This window comes from Prosopis cineraria, unplaced genomic scaffold (assembly GCF_029017545.1).
Source record: "Prosopis cineraria cultivar Desert tree isolate PC_DT_omini unplaced genomic scaffold, ASM2901754v1 PC14, whole genome shotgun sequence".
Taxonomy (NCBI): domain Eukaryota; kingdom Viridiplantae; phylum Streptophyta; class Magnoliopsida; order Fabales; family Fabaceae; genus Prosopis; species Prosopis cineraria.
Genome location: NW_026555345.1, coordinates 16,738,410 through 16,746,875, shown reverse-complemented (window position 1 = coordinate 16,746,875; position 8,466 = coordinate 16,738,410). Strand labels below are relative to the sequence as shown.

The 8,466-nt window shown below is 38.6% G+C and overlaps 1 long non-coding RNA gene across 1 annotated transcript; it reads left to right on the top strand.

Annotated features, from left to right (window-relative positions):
- The first annotated feature begins 2,548 nt into the window (after window positions 1–2,548).
- On the top strand, window positions 2,549–4,251 carry LOC129293208 (uncharacterized). The gene is made up of 3 exons (XR_008589111.1): window positions 2,549–2,870; window positions 3,534–3,599; window positions 4,149–4,251. It is a non-coding gene; the product is annotated as an uncharacterized LOC129293208 (long non-coding RNA).
- Window positions 4,252–8,466: the final 4,215 nt, after the last annotated feature.

Genomic DNA, 8,466 nt, shown 5'->3' with positions numbered 1-8,466 from the left:
AAGTTTTGAGGGAACATAAGCTTTATGCCAAATTAAGCAAGTGTGAATTTTGGCTCCAAGAAGTAAAGTTTTTGGGCCATGTTGTGTCCAGAGATGGAGTTGCGGTGGATCCTAGCAAGATTGATGCAGTGATGAAGTGGGAACAGCCAAAATCTGTTACAGAGATACGAAGCTTTTTAGGTCTAGCAGGTTATTATCGTCGCTTTATTAAGGGATTTTCGCAAATTGCGATGCCCTTAACTAAGCTAACTAAGAAGGATGCCCCATTTATTTGGACTGACAAATGTGAAGCTGCTTTCCAAGAATTGAAAAAGAGGTTAACCACTACTCCAGTATTGACTATTCCTGACCCTGTGGTGCCGTACACTCTGTACACTGATGCTTCTTTAAAGGGTTTAGGATGTGTTTTGATGCAAAATGACCGAGTGGTTGCCTATTCCTCCAGACAGTTGAGACCACACGAGGAAAATTACCCTACTCATGATTTGGAGTTAGCTGCAGTTGTGTTTGCTCTAAAGATATGGAGACACTACTTGTATGGATCTAAGTTTCAAATCTTCAGTGACCATAAGAGCCTGAAGTATTTATTTGATCAAAAAGAGCTTAATATGAGGCAGCGACGATGGATGGAATTTCTAAAGGATTATGACTTTGAATTACATTACCATCCGGGTAAGGCTAACGTGGTAGCTGATGCCTTAAGTAGAAAGACTATTCATGCTGCACATTTGATGGTTCATGAATATCATTTATGGAACAGTTTTCATGATGTTCCAGTAGATGTGATTGAACATCAAATGGCCGCACTCCAGGTAGCAGACTTTGAGAGCAAATTCTGGGAAGATCTCAGAGTCTCACAGCAAGTGATGACTACTTAAGGAATATAAGGAAGGAGATAGTGGTAGGTAAGGCCCCAAATTTTACCATCTCTGAGGACACAGTGATGAAGTATAAAGGTAGAGTTTGTGTACCTAATGATCCAAGATTGAGGAATATCCTTTTAGAAGAAGCTCATAGGAGCAAATATACAATTCATCCCGGTATAACTAAAATGTACCATGATTTGAAGCGAGGTTGGTGGTGGCCAGGAATGAAGAAAGATGTAACTGAATTTGTTTCTAGATGTTTAACGTGTCAGAAGATAAAGATAGAACATCAGAAGCCAGCTGGAACACTGCAACCGTTAGATATTCCAAAGTGGAAATGGGATGATATTTCTATGGATTTCATCACTGGACTGCCAAGAACACCCTCGAGTAAGGATGCTATTTGGGTGATAGTAGACCGACTCACCAAATCAGCTCACTTTTTGGCGATCAAGTTTACCTCTACATTAGAGAAATTTGCTGAGATATACATTAAGGAGATAGTTAGACTTCATGGTATACCCTCTAGAATTGTGTCAGATCGTGACCCAAGGTTCACTTCAAACTTTTGGGGTGCGCTACAGAAGGCTATGGGTACCAGACTGAGTTTTAGCACCGCATACCACCCCCAAACAGATGGACAAACAGAGAGGACGATCCAGACTTTGGAGGACATGTTGAGAGCTTGTGCCATTGAACTACCAGGTAGTTGGGATAATCATTTGCCATTAGCTGAATTTGCTTATAATAACAGCTATCATTCTAGTATTGGGATGGCGCCTTATGAGGCCTTGTATGGAAGGAAGTGTAGATCGCCTTTATGTTGGACAGAATTAAGTGAGAGGAGTATCATTGGTCCAGAAATTGTAGAGCAAACCACCCAGAAGATTGCAATGATTAAGCAAAAATTGCTAACCGCTCAGAGCCGACAGAAGAGCTATGCTGATAAGAGGAGACGGCCGTTAGAGTTTGAAGTAGGAGATCATGTATTTTTGAAGGTTTCTCCAGTGACAGGCATTGGTAGATCCATTAAGGCAAAGAAATTGACACCTAGATTTATGGGCCCGTATGAGATCTTGGAGCGAATTGGATCTACTGCATATAGAGTTGCATTACCTCCACAGATTGCAGGTATCCATAATGTGTTCCACGTATCACAGTTGAAGAAGTACAACCCGGATCCCTCCCATGTTATTGAACCTGAAGAAGTAGAATTGAGGGAGAATTTGACCTTTAGATCCGAACCGGAGCGAATTGAGGACTTTAAGGACAAACAACTACGCAATAAGACCATCCGACTCGTGAAGGTGATTTGGAAGGGTGGAGCCCTAGGTGATGCTACTTGGGAGACCGAGGAGAGTATGAGGCGAGATTATCCACATTTATTTGCTTAGGTACATAGTTTCTAAGCTTATCTATTAAATTTTGAGGACAAAATTTCTAAAAGGAGGGGAGAATTGTAACATCCTGATTTTTATATAATAAAGAAATTGTGGAATTTAGGTTTTGAGAAAAAAAATGATAATAATAGGAATTTATATTATTTGAGGTTATTTAGAAATAATATTATGATTAGGTATTTAATTATGAATTTAAAAATTTAAATTTAAAACCACATAAGCAATATTTAGTTAAGATATAATACATAAATAATTTTTTTATGTGTGTGTTAAAAAAAAAAGAGAAGGTAGAAGGAACAAAAAAAAGGGGGGGTGGAAGGTTGTTGTTTCTAAGTCCCACATTGGTTAGATGAGGGAAGAGAAGAGGTGCCTTCATGTATAAAAAGGAGGGGGTGTGTGCATTAGGAAGCATGAGAGGCTAAGATGCAATTTAGAGAAAATTGCAACTTTGGGCCCAAAGGTTTGAATAATTAAATTCAAACCTATAGTTTTTTTTTAATATAATTTTGGGACTCACAATCCCATTTTTATATTATTTTTCTCTCTTCCTCTCACGTTGCTCGGCGTTTTCTCGCAAGGGGGGATTATTTTCTTTTTTCTTCAGGTATGTTCTAACTTTCCTGTTTAGATTAGCATTTAAAAATTTATTTAATTACAAAATTAATTTTATAGTTATTTTCTAAATAATATTAGCTTTCTAGTGATATGATTATTTTGTAGGATAGAGTAAATATTTTGATTAGGATTTTTCTATAGGATAGTTAATCTGATGATATGATGGATTAAAAATATAGGTTAAAATTCTTAGGGATATAGTAAATATTATAGAATATTTTTTAAGGTTGAAACTCATGTTTAAGAATTTTTGAGTTAAAATCTAGATCTATATGGTTGAATTTATGTGGAATCTGAGATGTAGGGATAAATCTATGATTATTAAATATTTATTTAAGTATGAATAGGTATTTTTGAGGTTATAGAAAGGTGATTTGAGGCTTCAGGATAATTCTAAAATTTTTAATTTATTTTTGGATGAATTTTTAGAATGTAGAAGGATGAAATTGTGATACTAGAAGTGAATTGAGGATAAAAAAAATAGTTCATTAGGGTACGAGAATTTTAGAAAAGAATTTGGGAAGTTAAATAAGGCATAAATCTTAAATTAGTGTTAATATGGACTATAGATTTAAGACTTTCTAACTCTTTAAATTAGAGTTATTTATTTTAATGTAAAATTAATATATAGTATTGTGAAATAATTATGTAGATTATATTGACAAAGATAGTGGTGAAAAAGGAGTTGTGAAGGGGAACTTGTTATTCAAGACACAAGGTAACCATTATTAATGTGTTGTGATGAGTGTGTTTGTGAATGGTTATGTGTTGTTTTGTTGTTTGGAAAAATTATGAATTATTGAAAATAAATACTGTATATACTTGTTTGAAATTATTGCCAAGTGGGTTAAAAATTTATTTTTGTTTATCATGATGAGATATTATTGTTCGGATATATTCCTGTTTGGATATTTGAATGATGCATGACTTGTCAGGGTATTTTAATGTATGGTGTTAATGGGAATTTCTGTTCGGTTAATTATTACCACGTGGTAAGCCCTCATTGGACCCAATGAGTGGCGTGTCGCTTGGTCCAACTCACCTTTGGCCGGGTGATTTGGCGTCCGAGCATGGTGAAAGGAGGATATAAGGTGCAGTCATGCAATTAAATACTTGTTCGGTTTGTTTGAAAATATTGTTCGGTTAAATGTTTTGTGTGCCCACTTAGCAATCGCATGATTAGTTACATCCGCATGCATCATTACATATTAATTTTTGGTTACTGGAGACTTTTAAGTCTCATTCCCCGTGGTTAATATTTTTACAGGAGCGAATCCGGCCGAGAAAGCACCAGAGGTGTAATTATGGTGTATGAGACACCATCTTTTACGTTGCCTCTTATTTTGGATTATACAATGTATCTTGTGCCAACTTAGGACATATCTTGTCTATGGAGCATGTAAACTCTAATCCTTTTTATTAAATGCATTTATATGTCCAAGAGGATTATGTCTGTCCCTTTTGATTCATGACCTAATTTAAATAACATGCTATGAGGATCATGTCTGTCCCTCATGGTTCTAATTGCTTTTTTGAGATATTTTAAGACCTGTGGTATATTGTCTTGGATGTATCATGGTAGAAATTTTTCTACCATGATAAGGGTATGATAAGGGTTCAATAAAAAAAAATGATTTCTTGAATTAATAACTTGCGAAAAATCGGTTTGTAAATTTGAGGGTATTACATATGCTATGAGGATCATGTCTGTCCCTCATGGTTCTAATTGCTTTTTGAGATATTTTAAGACCTGTGGTATATTGTCTTGGATGTATCATGGTAGAAATTTTTCTACCATGATAAGGGTATGATAAGGGTTCAATGAAAAAAAAATAATTTCTTGAATTAATAATTTGCGAAAAATCGGTTTGTAAATTTGATGGTGTTACATATTGGTATCAGAGCATATAGTCGGTTGGCAATATACATTGTTATGGTGCTTCTCATTGTATGGCCATGATATAGCTAGGCTAATTTTATTATTTATATCTTGTATCCTTTAGGAGGGGAGAGAAAATGCCTGTTACTCGTGGTAACTCAGGATTCCAACATGAGCACCTGCCACCGCCACTGCCAAATGAGGAGCCTGACTTGGCGGAATTAAGAATGCTTGTAAAAACATTAACAGACAAGGTTCAAGGATACGAACAAGAGTTGACGGAGCTAAAGAGGCAAAAGGTAACTGAAAATGGAGATAGGGCTCATGTTGAGAGTCATGTGGGGGAAGGCAGTTCCTCACATCCTGCCACTCTGAGAGATCATGAGTCTAGAAGGAAAGAAATTAGGCAGGAGGAACAGAGAGCCCCACCGACCATTACTGATGTGTGGGAAACTGTTAGGAAGTTTAACCCTCCTACGTTTGATGGTAACCTTAAACCATCCGTGGTAGAGGAATGGGTGAAGAGACTCGAATCCATCTTTCGAGTAGTCACATGCACCAGCAATCAAAAAGTACAAGTAGCATTAGTGCTCCTAGTGAAAGGAGCAAGAGATTGGTGGGAGACAGCAGGGCCCAGGGATGATTCTACACTCACCTGGGAGGAATTCAAGGAAAAATTATTCAGGCATTACTTTCCATCAGAGTTAAGGTCTGAGAAGGAAGCGGAATTCCATGCCTTTAAGCAAGGGAACCTCGATGAGGACACATTCATTGCTAAGTTTCAGGAGTTATCTAGATACTCCACGTACCTGCAGTATAGGGATGATTCCGAATGGAAGGCTAAGCGCTTATTGGAGAAGGCTAGACCAGAATTGAGGGAACAATTGGCTCATCTAGATATCCGAGATTATGATGAAATGTGCATAAAACTACAAGTAGTAGCTCGCAGTAAGAAGGAGGTTGAGAGAGAGAAGAGGGGTTATTCATATAGTAGACCCCCAACCTACCCTCGACCCACCGGAGGCATTATGAAGAAAAACCATCAGGGTTCGAGTAGCTCATGGAACCAAGGAAGGCAGAAGGGTCCATTTCAAAGGGGCCAAGGACAGAGGAGCTATCATAGTAGTTATTACGGGTCACAGAGGAGCCCAACAGTATCTACCCCTGCCCCGAGTACAGCGAGCTCTCAACAGTGCACTAAATGCGGGCGTCGTCATTTCGGACAGTGCTGGATCTGTTACATTTGTGGGAAACCCGGTCACATTGCAAAGTTTTGTGGGGACAACCAGGGCTCAAATATGAAGAACCCTTCCCAACATCCTACTGTCTCTGGTCGTGTGTTTGCTCTTACTCAGGACACCATGAACTCCCCAGATGCCATTAGAGGTAACATCAAAATCCTTCATCATGATATTGTTGCACTATTTGATTCGGGTGCTACACACTCTTTTATTTCTGAAACTTGTGTAAAGAACCTTGATTTGCCTGTGTGTATTTTACCGTTTGATATGAATGTGTCTACTCCTGCGGGAGAATCTGTGAGGACCGCTAAGGCATGCCTTAACCTAGTAGTCGAGTTTAAAAATAGGAAAACAACTATGGACTTAATTATCCTACCACTGAGAGGTATGGATGTAATTGTGGGAATGAATTGGATGGCTGCAAATGGTGCTATCCTAGATTGTAGAGAGAGGAGTGTGTCTTTATCTTCTTTGTCGGTGACCCCAGTCGAGACTCAAGATCATGTTTTCTTGTCGGCGGCGCAAGTTGATAGATGTATGAAGAAGGGTTGCCAGGCCTACATGGTTTTCTTCTCTATCCAAGCTGAGATTGATGAAGGCGTGAAGAATATCCCAATTGTCAAAGAATTTGCGGATGTATTTCCAGACGAAGTCTCCGGTTTACCCCCAAAGCGCGAGGTAGAGTTCTCAATTGAATTGGTACCCGGTACAGGGCCAATTTCTAAGGCTCCTTATCGGATGTCCCCTTCAGAGTTAGCGGAACTGAAAAAGCAAATCAAAGAGCTACTTGAGAAGGGTTTCATCAGACCGAGTGTTTCACCTTGGGGATCTCCAGTCCTTTTTGTAAAGAAGAAGGACGGAAGCCTCCGATTGTGCATTGATTATAGACAATTGAACAAAGTAACCATCAAGAACAAATATCCACTTCCGAGAATCGATGATTTGCTGGATCAGCTTGTGGGATCCGCAGTTTTCTCAAAGATTGACTTAAGGTCAGGGTACCACCAATTGAGAGTGAGAGCAGAGGATATACCTAAGACAGCATTTCGGACGAGATATGGGCATTATGAATTCATGGTGATGCCGTTTGGACTTACGAATGCTCCTGCGGTATTCATGGATTACATGAATAGGATCTTTCGACCCTATTTAGATAAGTTTGTAGTAGTGTTTATTGATGACATTCTTATTTATTCAAAGGATGAGGAGGCTCATGGTGAACATTTAAGAATCGTCTTGCAAGTTTTGAGGGAACATAAGCTTTATGCCAAATTAAGCAAGTGTGAATTTTGGCTCCAAGAAGTAAAGTTTTTGGGCCATGTTGTGTCCAGAGATGGAGTTGCGGTGGATCCTAGCAAGATTGATGCAGTGATGAAGTGGGAACAGCCAAAATCTGTTACAGAGATACGAAGCTTTTTAGGTCTAGCAGGTTATTATCGTCGCTTTATTAAGGGATTTTCGCAAATTGCGATGCCCTTAACTAAGCTAACTAAGAAGGATGCCCCATTTATTTGGACTGACAAATGTGAAGCTGCTTTCCAAGAATTGAAAAAGAGGTTAACCACTACTCCAGTATTGACTATTCCTGACCCTGTGGTGCCGTACACTCTGTACACTGATGCTTCTTTAAAGGGTTTAGGATGTGTTTTGATGCAAAATGACCGAGTGGTTGCCTATTCCTCCAGACAGTTGAGACCACACGAGGAAAATTACCCTACTCATGATTTGGAGTTAGCTGCAGTTGTGTTTGCTCTAAAGATATGGAGACACTACTTGTATGGATCTAAGTTTCAAATCTTCAGTGACCATAAGAGCCTGAAGTATTTATTTGATCAAAAAGAGCTTAATATGAGGCAGCGACGATGGATGGAATTTCTAAAGGATTATGACTTTGAATTACATTACCATCCGGGTAAGGCTAACGTGGTAGCTGATGCCTTAAGTAGAAAGACTATTCATGCTGCACATTTGATGGTTCATGAATATCATTTATGGAACAGTTTTCATGATGTTCCAGTAGATGTGATTGAACATCAAATGGCCGCACTCCAGGTAGCAGACTTTGAGAGCAAATTCTGGGAAGATCTCAGAGTCTCACAGCAAAGTGATGACTACTTAAGGAATATAAGGAAGGAGATAGTGGTAGGTAAGGCCCCAAATTTTACCATCTCTGAGGACACAGTGATGAAGTATAAAGGTAGAGTTTGTGTACCTAATGATCCAAGATTGAGGAATATCCTTTTAGAAGAAGCTCATAGGAGCAAATATACAATTCATCCCGGTATAACTAAAATGTACCATGATTTGAAGCGAGGTTGGTGGTGGCCAGGAATGAAGAAAGATGTAACTGAATTTGTTTCTAGATGTTTAACGTGTCAGAAGATAAAGATAGAACATCAGAAGCCAGCTGGAACACTGCAACCGTTAGATATTCCAAAGTGGAAATGGGATGATATTTCTATGGA